Source organism: Natrix helvetica, assembly GCF_964273705.1.
Source record: "Natrix helvetica genome assembly, chromosome: 4".
NCBI classification, from domain to species: Eukaryota; Metazoa; Chordata; class Lepidosauria; order Squamata; family Natricidae; genus Natrix; species Natrix helvetica.
Window position 1 is genome coordinate 66,826,771 of NC_138550.1, and position 12,881 is coordinate 66,839,651.

At 47.0% G+C, this 12,881-nt stretch overlaps 1 protein-coding gene across 2 annotated transcripts in view; it reads right to left on the reverse strand.

The window, feature by feature from the left end:
• Positions 1-10,732, reverse strand: part of IL1RAPL1 (interleukin 1 receptor accessory protein like 1) — a 1,014,047-nt gene extending 1,003,315 nt beyond the window's left edge. The window contains exon 1 of one of the 2 annotated variants that reach the window (XM_081950467.1): positions 10,180-10,732. The gene's annotated coding sequence lies outside the window, so the exon portion shown is untranslated. Of the gene's footprint in view, positions 1-10,175 lie in introns of both variants that reach the window. The other variant, XM_081950466.1, reaches the window with a different exon arrangement.
• Between the last annotated feature and the right edge of the window lie 2,149 nt (positions 10,733-12,881).

The following is a 12,881-nucleotide window of genomic DNA, read 5'->3' on the forward strand; positions in this document are numbered from 1 at the left end:
GAGAAACCCCGGGGCCACCTGGTCCTCCCCCACCCAGTTCCTATCTCAACTAACTAGGGAGGGATGTGACCCCTCCCTCTACAGAAAAGACACGTTGAGGTAAGACCAACATTCTTTTTCCAGTAGAGTAGAGGGAGGGGTCACACGAGGGACATACCTAAGCTACGTCCAAGGGAGGGCAGACTGGGGCCCAGGGGGAGGACGGGCCGCCACCCGCTGAAGGACCCTCCAGCCAAAGGACACCTCAGCCGAGGCATAAACGTCTAACCGGTAATGATGAATAAATGGAGTCGGGGAAGCCCAGGTGGCTGCCCGACAGATGTCCTCAAAGGGAGCTCTAGTAGCCCAGGCCACTGTGGTAGCGGCACTACGTGTGGAGTGAGCCGTAATACCTGGAAGGGGAGTCTGACTTGAGGCCCCATAAGCTTCGACAATGGCCTGCCGAAGCCACCTACTGATGGTAGAGGAGGAAACTTTAGCCCCAATAGACCCCGGCTGGAAGGACACAAAGAGTGCCTCTGTTTTATGGGTACCCCTCGTCCGACTCAGATAAATGCGGAGAGCCCGGCGGACATCTAACCTGTACCACAAACGTTCACTCTCACGCGATGGGTTGGGGCAAAAATTAGGCAGTATGATTTCTTGGGCCCTATGGAAAGGTGTGTTCACCTTCGGGAGGAAAGATGGGTCGAGGCGAAGGACCACCCTGTCCTGATGGAACAGACAGAGGTCGTCACGGGCCGAGAGCGCCCCCAACTCCGATATGCATCTGGCCGAAGTGATGGCCACTAAGAACACCACTTTAAGAGTGAGCAGACACTTATGAACCATCTGAAGAGATTTGAACGGTGACCCCGTTAGGGCCTTAAGGACTAGGGGAAGGTCCCAGGTCAGGAATCTATGAACCGTCGGGGGCCTATGGTTCGCCGCCCCCTTGAGGAAACGCTTCACCAGGGGTGAATGGGAGAGCGTGTGGGAACCCTCCCCCCCTAATACTGTGGCCAGGGCAGCCACTTGGCATCGCAGGGTATTGTGCGACAAGCCGTCTTCCAAACACTTCTGAAGGAACTCCAGGACATCTGGCACAGTGGCCCTGGAAGGGTTGAGGCCTAAGGAGGAACACCACCTCGCAAACACCAACCAGGTAGAATTATAGATCCTGGTGGTGGAAGGCCATCTGGCTGCCTCGATGGTAGCTATGACTCCCGAGGAAAGCTTCGCCTTCCTCAGTAATCGCCGCTCAAGTGCCAGGCGGTTAGTTGGAGCCACTGAGGCTCTGGGTGGTTCAGGACCCCCTGACACAGGAAGACTTCCCCCTGAGGGATCCTCCAAGGTTCGGACACTGACAGTTGGACCAGGTCCGCAAACCATGGCCTTCTGGGCCAGTACGGGGTGAGCATGATGACACGGGCTCTTTCTGCCCCTATCTTCCTGATGGTCCCCGGGATGAGGGGAAGGGGAGGAAAGGCGTAAAGGAGGCTGGGTGGCCAGCGGCTCCTGAGGGCATCCGTGTCCTCCACTGTGGGGGTCCGGAACTGGGAGAAGAATCTCGGCAGTTGGGAGTTGACAGGGGAGGCAAAGAGGTCCACTAGGGGATCGCCGAATCTCTGACAAATCTTTCAGAACAGTTCTGGCGCCAACTGCCACTTGCCATTGTCCAGAGTCGCCCGGCTCAGCCAGTCCACCTGGTGGTTGGACACCCCCGAGATGTGCTCTGCTGTTATCGAGGCCAGGTGCCTCTCCGCCCACAGGCCTAGTGTCTGTGCCTCCCACCAGAGGGCCCGGGAGTACATGCCCCCTTGACAGTTCACATGCACTTTCGTGGCGACGTTGTCCATTAGCAGCAGGACATGTTGACCTTGCAGTTGCCGGCTGAAGTGCCAGAGGGCCAGTCTCGCAGCCTTTAGTTCCAGCCAGTTTATGTTGTGCCGGAGAACTGAGGCAGTCCACCACCCTTGGGCCATGTTGGAGCCCATCATGGCCCCCCAGCCAAATAGGCTCGCGTCCATTATCACCTTCACTCTGTCCGGCTCCCAAAAGAAACCCCCCTGCCGCAAGGCTGAGGACAGCCATCACCAAGGGGACAACTTCACTTCTGCCGGGAGGCGAATTGGCCGCAGGGAATTACTCATCCTTTTCCTCTGGGATGGGATCAGTGCCCACTGGAGGGGGCGCAGGTGGAGACGAGCCCAGGGGACTATCCCTATGCAGGACACCATCTTGCCTAAGAGTTGGGACAAGGTCAGGATGGAAACAGACCTTCTTTTTCTGACAGAGGTGACTAGCTGGTGGAGGCTGGACAGTCGGTCTGGGGACAGCTGCACCCTCCCTGTCTCCGAGTTTATGACCATCCCTAAATGTAGGATCCGTGTGGACGGGGACAGATGACTCTTGGGGAAGTTGACAGAGAACCCCAGGGACTGCAGCCACCGGATTGTGAGGTGTAGGTCTGATTTCACCTTGGACAGGGAGCCTGCTTGGACTAGGACGTCGTCCAGGTAGCATTGAAGTCTCACCGGCACTGAGCGCAGGTGAACCGCCAATGTTGCCAGGACCTTCGTAAAGGTGCGTGGGGCTAAGGCCAGACCGAAGTGAAGGGCCTGGTATTGAAAGTGGTTCTCCCCGGGGGAGAATCACAGGTATTTGCGATGGGCCCTGAGGATGGGAATGTGGAGGTTGGCCTCCATTAGGTCCACCGAAGCCAGGAAATCCCCCCCGTGTGATGGACTTCAGGATGGACTTCAGGGAGGACATCTTGAACCTCCTGTAGACCAGGAACCAGTTTAAACGCTTGAGGTCCAGAATGGCCCTCCAACCCCCTGATGTCTTTGGGACCACGAATAGATTTCAGTAGTGGCCCCACCCGCGCTCCGGAGTCGGAACGGCCTCCACTGCCCAAATTTCCAGGAGATGCGCCATGGCGAAATCCATGAGTCGGTGTCTCTCCGGACTCTTGGAGGGGGGAAAACTTTTGAAGAACCTTGGGGGCTTGGAGAGAAATTCCAACCTCAATCCGTACCGGACGGTGGCCCTGACCCAAGCGTCTGTGGTGACTTTGTCCCACTGGTCCGCATACAGTTCTAGACGGCTGCCGATGGGAGGGCTCAGGTTCGAGTCACTTCCCTCTGCGGAAGGGGCGCCCCCCCCGCGAAAGGGCCGTTTAGACTGGGGCTGGAACCGGGGTCGGTCCTGAAAGGACGACCACGGAAACTGTCTATCCTGCCTGAATGACTGATACCGCTGCTGTTGGTCGTGGTTGGGGGCCCTAGAGGGGGGCCTGCGATATGTGTGATTACGGGAATCATTCTTCTTGGTGGTGGAAGGCATAACCTTCTTCTTATCCTTATTTTCCACCAGTATGGGGTCCAGGGCCGCCCCGAAGAGGTTGGGCCCCGAATAGGGGGCTGCAGCCAGATTCCACTTCGCCTTGTTGTCCATCTGCCAACTGCGGAGCCACAGGAGGCGATGAGAGATGACAGAAGTGGCTAAGGCACTGGAGGCGAACTTCACCATGTCCAGAGTCACGTCAGCGGAATACTGGGAGGCAGCCAGAATCTTAGTGATGTCCTGATGGATGCGGTCGTCCTGGATTGGAACCCGATCCTGGAGTTGGCAGAGCCACATCACCATTGTACGGTTAAAGTACGAAGCTGCGACTGCCGCTCTGACCGCCCACGCAGAAGCATTAAAGTTCTTCTGCAGGGTCAATTCCGCCCGTTTGTCCTCCAGTTTCATCTTGTCTGCTGCATCCCCAGAGACTACCAGGGAGGAGGAGACAAGGGCCGCTATCGGAGTATCGATAGTGGGAAGCTGGAGGGCATGGGTAAAGTTCTGTTCCAGATTATAGACGCGACGATCGTTGCTGCCAGGAGAAGAGAAGTTGGAAGGGCAGTCCCACTGATTTTTGACCACCTCCATAAACAATGGGGGAGCAGGAATCTCTTCCTTACTGGTAGCCGTGTTGGAAAACATGGCCATGTCAGGATCCCTAGGAGGCGGGACTGTAGGATCCCCTGTCCCGATTTTTTGTGGTCTTCCTAGCCTTGTGGAGTAAGGGCTTGAACATGGCCGGGGGAAGTAGGCTTGAAGAAGAGGGGGTTCTGGAGGAGCAGCATCCTTGTCATCCAAAAACCCCATGTCATTCCAGTTGTCCTCCCCCCTGGAAGAAGCTTCACTAATTAAGGAAGGGGATGATGGCCTGGATCGAGATCTATGATAGGAATGGCCCTTGGCATGCAGGGGAGCCCTATCTCTTTGGGCAATGCCCCGGGAGATGGCTGCTGAGATGAGCCTCTTTATACTTTCTGGGAGGTGATCTAGATCAGTCTCTTCATCCAGGTATTGGTCTGGGCCCAGGGTTGGCCCGGCCCAGGCCCTGATAGAGTGGAAGCAACTGGAGGAACCTTCCAGAGGGTCTGCTGTCTCTGCCTACCCCGCCCCGGGAGAATCCGGAATGGAAGGTGATCCTGCCCGCCTAGAGCTTTGGTATGACCTGGGAGGGGACACCGAAGGGGAGGAAGGACTAAAACCCCTACGAGGTGGGGGAGAAGGGCTTGGATTGGGACCCATGGGGGACCTGGACCTGGATTTGGATTCGGGCCTGGATGACTGGGCCTGTTGCTCGGCCCTAGCAATGGTCTTCTCCAAAGTCCTGGATTGTCTGGGCTCATCCTTCTCAGTGGCTCTGGAAGGCCTACGTGCAGCCAGTGGCCTCGTAGAAGAAGATCTGGCCTTGGGCTGCTCCATGGGGCCCTCTCTGTCTGCCTGGGCCAGGTCAGGTGCGGCCAGAGCTGAATCAGCCCGCGCCGCCATTGCCCCCTCAAGTGTCCGTTGATTATGCCCCTCTGAGCTCGCTGGGACTGCAGGAATCCGAGCTCCGTAAGCAGCTGGCAGTCTAGGCAAAACGACCCTGGTCGGGCCCACAGAGAGCTTGCTGAGGCCTCGGGCTCTGAATTCGCTGGCTTGCTCACTGGGATCAAGTGCTCCCTGGGGCCTGTAGGCCTGGTGCATGTGGTGGCACTCAAAATGGCCACCAGAGCCTCTCGCCCGTTCTTTCTTCAGGCGGCCGTTCGCTTCACTGTGGCGGCCCGCCTCTGAGCTTCCCCGGCTGCAAGTAGGCGATTTTAAGGCGTGTGGCTGAGGGGGGTTGCTGTCATGGCAGGGACAGCCAGATGGGTCAGCGGAGTGGCAGCTTGTCTTCGCACGCTTCTCTGCTCGCTGCGGTGATCGGCTTACTGAGGCGATCGCTCGGCTCCATCAACGAGGCGCGTTGCGGGCAGTTGACGAAGGCTCCTGGAGCTGCAGGGGTCGCCAGGCACGCCTGTGAACCCAGGAATCAGTCCAGGCACCCGGCCCACGGATAGGGAGAGGAGCTTGCCCCATGGGGCTCTCCCTGCCAGCAGAGGACAGGAACGAGCTGTCTGTCTGGGCGCAGCTACAATTTAAATTTAGTTTAGCCAATAGTCAAATCGAATAGTTACCTTCAGTAATCTAAGAATAATTAAAAGCAATATTTCTATCTAGGAACCAAGAAAATACTCAGTGCTTGGACCAGATTGAGAGGAAACTGGGAACCATTAGGAGAGACAGAATGTTAAGAAGTTTTCTCTCTGTCTAATGGACCAATCAGGCTGTGTTATAACCCTCGCGTGACCCCTCCCTCTACTCTACTGGAAAATTTTGGAATTTTAGCCTAAGGCATTAAGAGGGCATCAAGTTTAGAAAACTGATGTAATACGATAAATCAACATTTTTCAGGTAACCAGGCTTGATGGTTATTAGTAAAATCCAGAGAACAAAACCAAAAAGAAAAACATACATTTTTCAAATGGTGTTTTTTCCAGCCGATAACAATCAATTTTTTCACATTAATATAATCTTTCTCTAGCACTGTGTGTGTGTGAATTCTGAAGTAACCAGCAAACTATTCAAATATTTCTGGTAAGATATAGTCATTCTGTTATCGATGACAAAGCTTTCTGTGACTACAGTATTAAACTCCCACTTGAAATAAATTACAAAATGATGGGTGTCAATTTAGTGTATACAACATTATTCACAAATATTAAAATGTATTAATGTATTACAACACTCATTAGCCAGATTTTACAATTACATTATAAATAATTAGCCAGCAGACCAAGAAAAGGAAGGCAACAGAAAGCATCAGGTGTTTAAAATTGTGGATGATCACTGTTTTTTCTGAATCAGAATGTACTGTATTATTAAACTGTACTCAGAAAGGCTATATTTATTTCCATTCTGAACAATCATACATGGAAACAGGATCCTCTAATCTTTGTTTATCAAAGCGCATCTAATCAATAAAGACGTTGATTATATCACCATATCACACGTGATCTATTTCTAGTCTAAATTTATTGCACTGCAAAAGTCAAATGCATAAATGACTATATTTATTTATTCCCATACAGAGACATAGACACCCCAACATACATGGCAGAATTACAAGATTACATGTATAGGCATAGCTTACTAATTTGTTTTACTAAAATTTTCTTTCTCTTTTCTTTGATCCCTAACATGAGAAATAGCAATCCAATCCAGATCTATAGAGGAATAAAAATCCTGACACAACCCTTATCAGTAGCTATGAAAACAGTATGGTTCTATAGTTGTTCTTCGTGTGAGTCCCACCCACCAACTTGATTTTTTAAGAAAATATTGATCCAAGTTACCATATGTCCTTTGTCATAAAAAAGGGCTGAGATTGTCTTGGTTACAAAGCATTTTATTACAAAGCAGATTTAAAAATCAGATATATTTTCAATAATTAGCTGTATTTTATAATAGTGTCAAACTTTTCCTGCACCGTTTCAACAGAACCACAGTTCTGTACAGAACCTTTTAGAAGCCAGTATATTGAGATGAAGAAGGATTCAAGAGAGCAGTTGTGTAGGTGGGACTAAGATGAATCTATATACAATATATTTGAATCATAAGCTGATTTCAGTGGACTTGATGAACTAACCAGGTATAGAAGTGGATTACATATTACAAATGTTACTCTTGTATTGGTATTATTTTCAATATAAAGTAACTGATTCTTCTCCATAAGTCTAATCAGAAATTTATTCAAGGGAATTTTCTATCAATCAGATGGCTATAATTTATAGATCAAACTTTATTAACCATAGTTCAAATTAGTTATACATTAGGGAAGTAAACTTGTTTATTTTTAAAAAATCACCAGTTTACTTGGCCTTGAGTTTTCTCTCAATGAATATGTTTCAAAATGTGTGTTTGTAAGCCTGAACAACAAAGATCTCATATAAACATTTGGTGAGCAGAACAATAATTTACATTTTTATACTACCTTTTTGTAACAGGTAGAAACATAAATATTATCTAATAGTATATTGGATTCTTATTACAAATATAAGAAACAAGATGGATATTATCATTTAAAGATAGTTTAATCCACTTCTATATCTAGTTAGTTCATCAAGTCCAATGAAATCAGCTTATGATTCAAATGTACTATATATAGATTCATCCTAGTCCCATCTACACAACTGCTCTCTTAAATCCTTCTTCATCTCAATATAGTGGCTTCTAAAAGGTTCTGTACAGAACTGTGGTTCTGTTGAAACAATGCACGGAAATCCTAAAGTAATTCAAGAATTAGAATATATATAGTGAAGTATGAAGAGAAAAATTCTAATGCTAGGAACTTTCCTGCAAAATTGCATACTAATCTTTAAGATTTGCCATAGTGTTATTCTGACCCCTGAAGGATTGAAACAGGAGTTAATTTTCTGTGTGTTTGTGTGTGTGTGTGTGTGTTCTATCGGTTCCAATCCTTAACCTGTATTAATTCAATGTATTAGTGTATGTGTCAGATCGTTCTAGAAAAAAATAAGAAAAAAACAGACCTAGGAAGCAACTTTGAAATAAAGAAGTGCAAAATACATGTTTAAGGAACTATGACTCCAGGCTGCTAAGAAAATTTATCATTTGCAGTTTCTTGAATTGAATATATCATGGTCTTGAGGTGGATGCTGTTTTTCAGTCTCTTATGCCCCTATTGTATATTCTTTGTTTTGTATAAAGGGGGACATTACAATTAGTCTACATGGGATATGCAGGGACCTCAAACTATGTTTTTAATTAGCTATTTATTTCATGTAGTTTCAACTTTAGCAACCATTTAGGAGAGCCACCCTTATCATAATCTTATATTACAAAAGGCTCTGTTTTAAAGACTTCGCTACTGTGCTTAACCACTAAAGAAAGCTGCAGAAAGCTTTTAATTAATAACCAACCAAAGCTCTAAGGAAGTGATGGCTAACCCTTTCCGGAATGAGTGCCCAAAGCATGTGCATGCAAATGCATGCATGCGTGCCCGAACCCCCAAAATGCAATGTGTGTGCAGCCCACATACATGTGCCCCCATGTATGCATGCGTGGCTCCCCGCACACGTCCCGCCCCCACACATGTGCAGTAGAGACCCAACAACCAGCTGGCCGGCAGGAGGTGCACATGCATGCATGGTGGAGCTGAACTAGGGTGATGGCTCGGATGCCCACAGAGAGGGTGCTGCGTGCCAGCTGTGGCACGTGTGCCATCGGTTCACCATCATAGCTCTAAGGCATATTTCTTTCCATCAAGACAAACCATGCCTGTGTGTGTATGTGTTAGTTATCAAATTTGTATGCTACCACATCAAATAATTGTAGGACACTTTTCTTAACTAGAATCTTACTTGGGGAGGGGGGATACCTTTAACTAAAAAAAGGAGGTTACACCAACTATTCAACTTCAGTCAACTTGAAGTCTGTTGTAATGTGCAGTACTGATGGGTTAGATTATATGTTTCTCTGTGATTGAACATTCTTATGTATTGTCCTGAGAGTAGGTGCAGTTGAGCTATAAATGTAATGTTCTATTTTTTTATAGCATTATCCCAGATGGAACTCTGGTGGGAGGATGGGAGTTATTTATTTCCCTCAATATCAGATTAGCTGTGTTTGTCTTTATCAGTAGTCTTCCAAAATTAACCCAACTAACAGCTAGAATAAAAATGTTATTAGAAGCATTGAAGTTACATAATAATTCATTGTGCTCAGCTATAGCTATCTTCCTTTTCAAGCAGCATATATGTTACACCACATCCATTAAGAGTGAACCATTAGCCATACATGGGAGTCTACATTCTAGCACACACTGTGTAAGTTTAGCATTGCAGTGCAGTGTATCGTCACGTCATCACTATTGATTATCTCAGTCCTTCCTCTCTTCCTCTGATCAAAATGAATTTACAGAAAAAGGTTGAGCAATGCATATTGCTTTGCACCAAGGGAATATTAGTTATGATGTCTTTCTGATCCACCAAGGCCCTGGATACATTTGCCCCAGTAAGCTTTGGACAAAGCTACTGAGGTCATATCACTTTTTACTGATCTCCAGCTCTCTTGCACATGGGTCTCAGGGTATCAAGCATAACTATTTGAACAAGAAATGACAATGTTTTCCAAGAAAGGGAGAATACAAATCAGCAGAGAACCATCAGAAACATTATGTGTCTTTTTTTAAAGAAAAGAAGTATTCATTGGTCAAATTTCCCAGCAACATCAGGCTCCACAGCAGTATTAATTCCCACTACCTCATAATGCCAATGAATGCAGATTAGGCACTTCAAACTTCTGCAACTTGATCAAAGAGAGAGCTGTAAGTGTGCAGTTCTAAGATAATACTGCACAGAGCTTTGGGGGGAGGGGGGAATGAACTAATCCATTTTACATTAAAAAGGCTCCATCACGGAGTGCTCCTCTGACTGCTATACATTCTGTTCTATTCCCAAATACGTCACAGAGAAGATGGAAAGGACTTGCAAGGCTGTCTATTCAGTCTGCAGACAGGCTGATTTTCCATCTCAGGTGGTGAGTTGGCTTGCCCGTGCTTTGATTTATCACAAAATGCACTCTCTAAAATAGCTACTGCAGTTCTTTTACTGAACTAATAATAGAACATTCTCTCTTTCTCCCTGTGACACACACATAAACACGCGCGCGCGCGTGTGCGCGCGCAAGCAAACTGCAGCAATCATGAAAGTAGCAATTCAATCACAAGCTGCCAAGTTTAGCAATATCTCTGATTAGTTTTTACATAGGTTTGGGGAAAGTGGGGAAGGAGGAAAGAGAGGTTATCTTACCCACCACAGTCTTGTAAAAATTCTTCTCCCAGTATCAGTGAGTAAGATTAGTACTGATCATCACAATACGTAGTCAGGAAACCCACGGTGTGTAAGAACTTCTCTGATTTCTTTTTTCCTAATGCTAACAATTAAGAAGGGAAAAGAGATGCCCATTTACAAGCGCCAAATTCACCATCCAAGCAGTTAATTCCATGTAGAGCTAGAGATCCCTTGCAAGATTTGCTTCCTGCTTGTCCTCAAAGTGGCCAGGTTGTTCACCGATGGTACAATCCAGATGAGAAGCCCAAATTAAAATTAGCCGAGAAGATGAAAGGCAAAAGAAGGCGGAAAAGCTTGCTAGAAACAGGTGAAGAGGACGAAAAGATCGATCAGCTAAGAAGTCTATGAGCTGTAGGACAAGAAAGGAAGTCCTGGGTTATGAGCATGGAGCCTTTTCAAAATTTCTCGGAACACATTTAAAAATTCCAAAGCCACCACACAGCCATAAAAAGCCTGAATCCCGGGTATAATCCAAGTATCCTACAATAACGAATCCGATGGGGTTTTCCTTGCACTGTACCGCTATGTGGAAAGCATACCGCTCCTGCTGTTTCAGAGGATGTCTCTTGGGTCCTAAAACTCTCGATCGGCAGAAGGCTTATTTAAAAAAAAAAGAGGGGGGGAGCGGGAGGGAGGAGAAACCCCACAGTTGTCCGTTTGCCTTGAATTGTGATAATCTTCTGTGAAAATGACAAATCAACAAACCAAAAGAGCAAGCATAAGAAAAAATGTCAACCCACTCTGAATATTCAAATGCAGGCAACAAAGGAGGGATGAAAAGAGGGAGCAGGAGAGAATGAAAGAAGAGGACGAACAGAAACTGCAATGCAATGCATACATGATTCCAGTGTTTCTACAAAATCGGCTCATTTGACTGAATGCATTCTCAGCTTTGTTGCAAGTCATAAAGAAACTGTTACTGCCATCCAATGGATAGTTCAGTCCTAACAAGCCATACCAGATTGCCTCTGCAAAGCCTTCAAAGAGGCAAGGGGGTTTGAGGAAAGGGACAGTGAAGGAAGAATCGTTACTACCCACTTGTTTCGGGGACAGATCATCATAACAGGTCCTTTGTCCTCCGCCCCACCCCATCCCATCACATGGAAATGAACACGAAGATAATTCGCCGGGAGAAAACGCTTGATGTAGAAGCAGCCTTTCTCCAGAAATTTCTCTAGTAAAGGGTTGTTTTAAAAAGCGATGATGCATTATCTATTCTTGGATTTGCGTGTTTCTGTATAAAGCAAACTGTGGGACTTGCGGTTGCCATGGGATCTTCTTTGTGTGAACTCTCTGAACTGTGTGGGAGCAAAGGTTTTATTTTTTAAGCCTCTTTCCTTCTTTATTCTCTTTTTAAAAACTAGCTCCCCTTCTTTCTCCTACCTCTTTTACAAATTCTAAACGCAGGTAATAAACTCTTGCTGCATTATTGCCAATGAAGACATTCAGAAGCTGCAAGGTGTACCTAATTAAGTTTTTAATAACTTAACCAAAATATACTCATTTGCAGATGTTTAGAAAAAACTGTTCTGCTAAATTTTACACTTGAAAATTCACACCCTCCTCTATATCCTCCACCTTTAGTATATAGATATAGATAGAAAAGCCAGGATGCTTTCTACATGAGTAATTATGTGTGGGAAGTAGACATAAAGGAGAAAGAAAGGGAAGACTGCAGGTTTAAACTTACTGATTTGCAAATACGTGTAATAAAAGTCAAAGGAACTTCTGGGAAACATAATTATAATAAAATTAGAAGAATTCCTCAGTGATTCTCATTCTTCCCATCAGCATGCTTTCCATTCTACTGGTGCAGCTTTTGCTTCATACACATAAGTTGTCATAAACTCTTCATGTGGTTGGTCTGTTATGTAGCAGCTACAAAAATAAAGCTTTTCTCAAAATTAATGACAAGTTTTTACTTATTGAATTATTAAGATAAAGCAAGGAACTACAAGATCTCTGCTAGGAAAAAAGTTACAACCATGACTTAGATTGTTCAGAAATTATAAGATGTTTAGAATAAAAGCTTTAACCCTTGATTATATTAAAATTTCCTTCCTTCCTTCCTTCCTTCCTTCCTTCCTTCCTTCCTTCCTTCCTTCCCTCCCTCCCTCCCTCCCCCTCTCTCTCAGAAAGAAAGAAAAGGTTTTGAGTGGGCTTCATGACAGAAAGACCCCCGGTGCCCGTTCCTTCAAGTAGGCGTCCCTTCAAGTGGGGCCCGCATTGGCCATGGGGCAGGTGGGGGCCTCTGACCACCTCCCACCCCCAGGGAGTTGCTGTTTACAAAGGTCACATGGTGGCGGTGTGCGAGCTGCTGACTGACCCAGCACCTTGCCAAGGCAGTGGGGCTGTCCCGGGGTGTCTCCTGGCTGGGAAGGGATACCAGGAAAAAGCGGGGCCACCAAAGGCCCAACTGCAGCTGGCAACAGGACATGAAGGAGCGGCCGTCCAGCAGAACCGGGAGCATCTCCAGGTTGGTGAGGTGGCATGGAGATTGCGTGGGCCTGGAGGCAGGGGGGAGGCAGGGGTCAAGGCCGCCTTGGGAACCTGCAATGGGACACGGCAGCTCCCTGGGGTGGAAGGTGGTCAGAGGCCCCCCTGCCCACCCCATGGCCAGTTTGGGCCCCTCTTCAAGGACCCCTCACTTAAAGAAATGGGCAC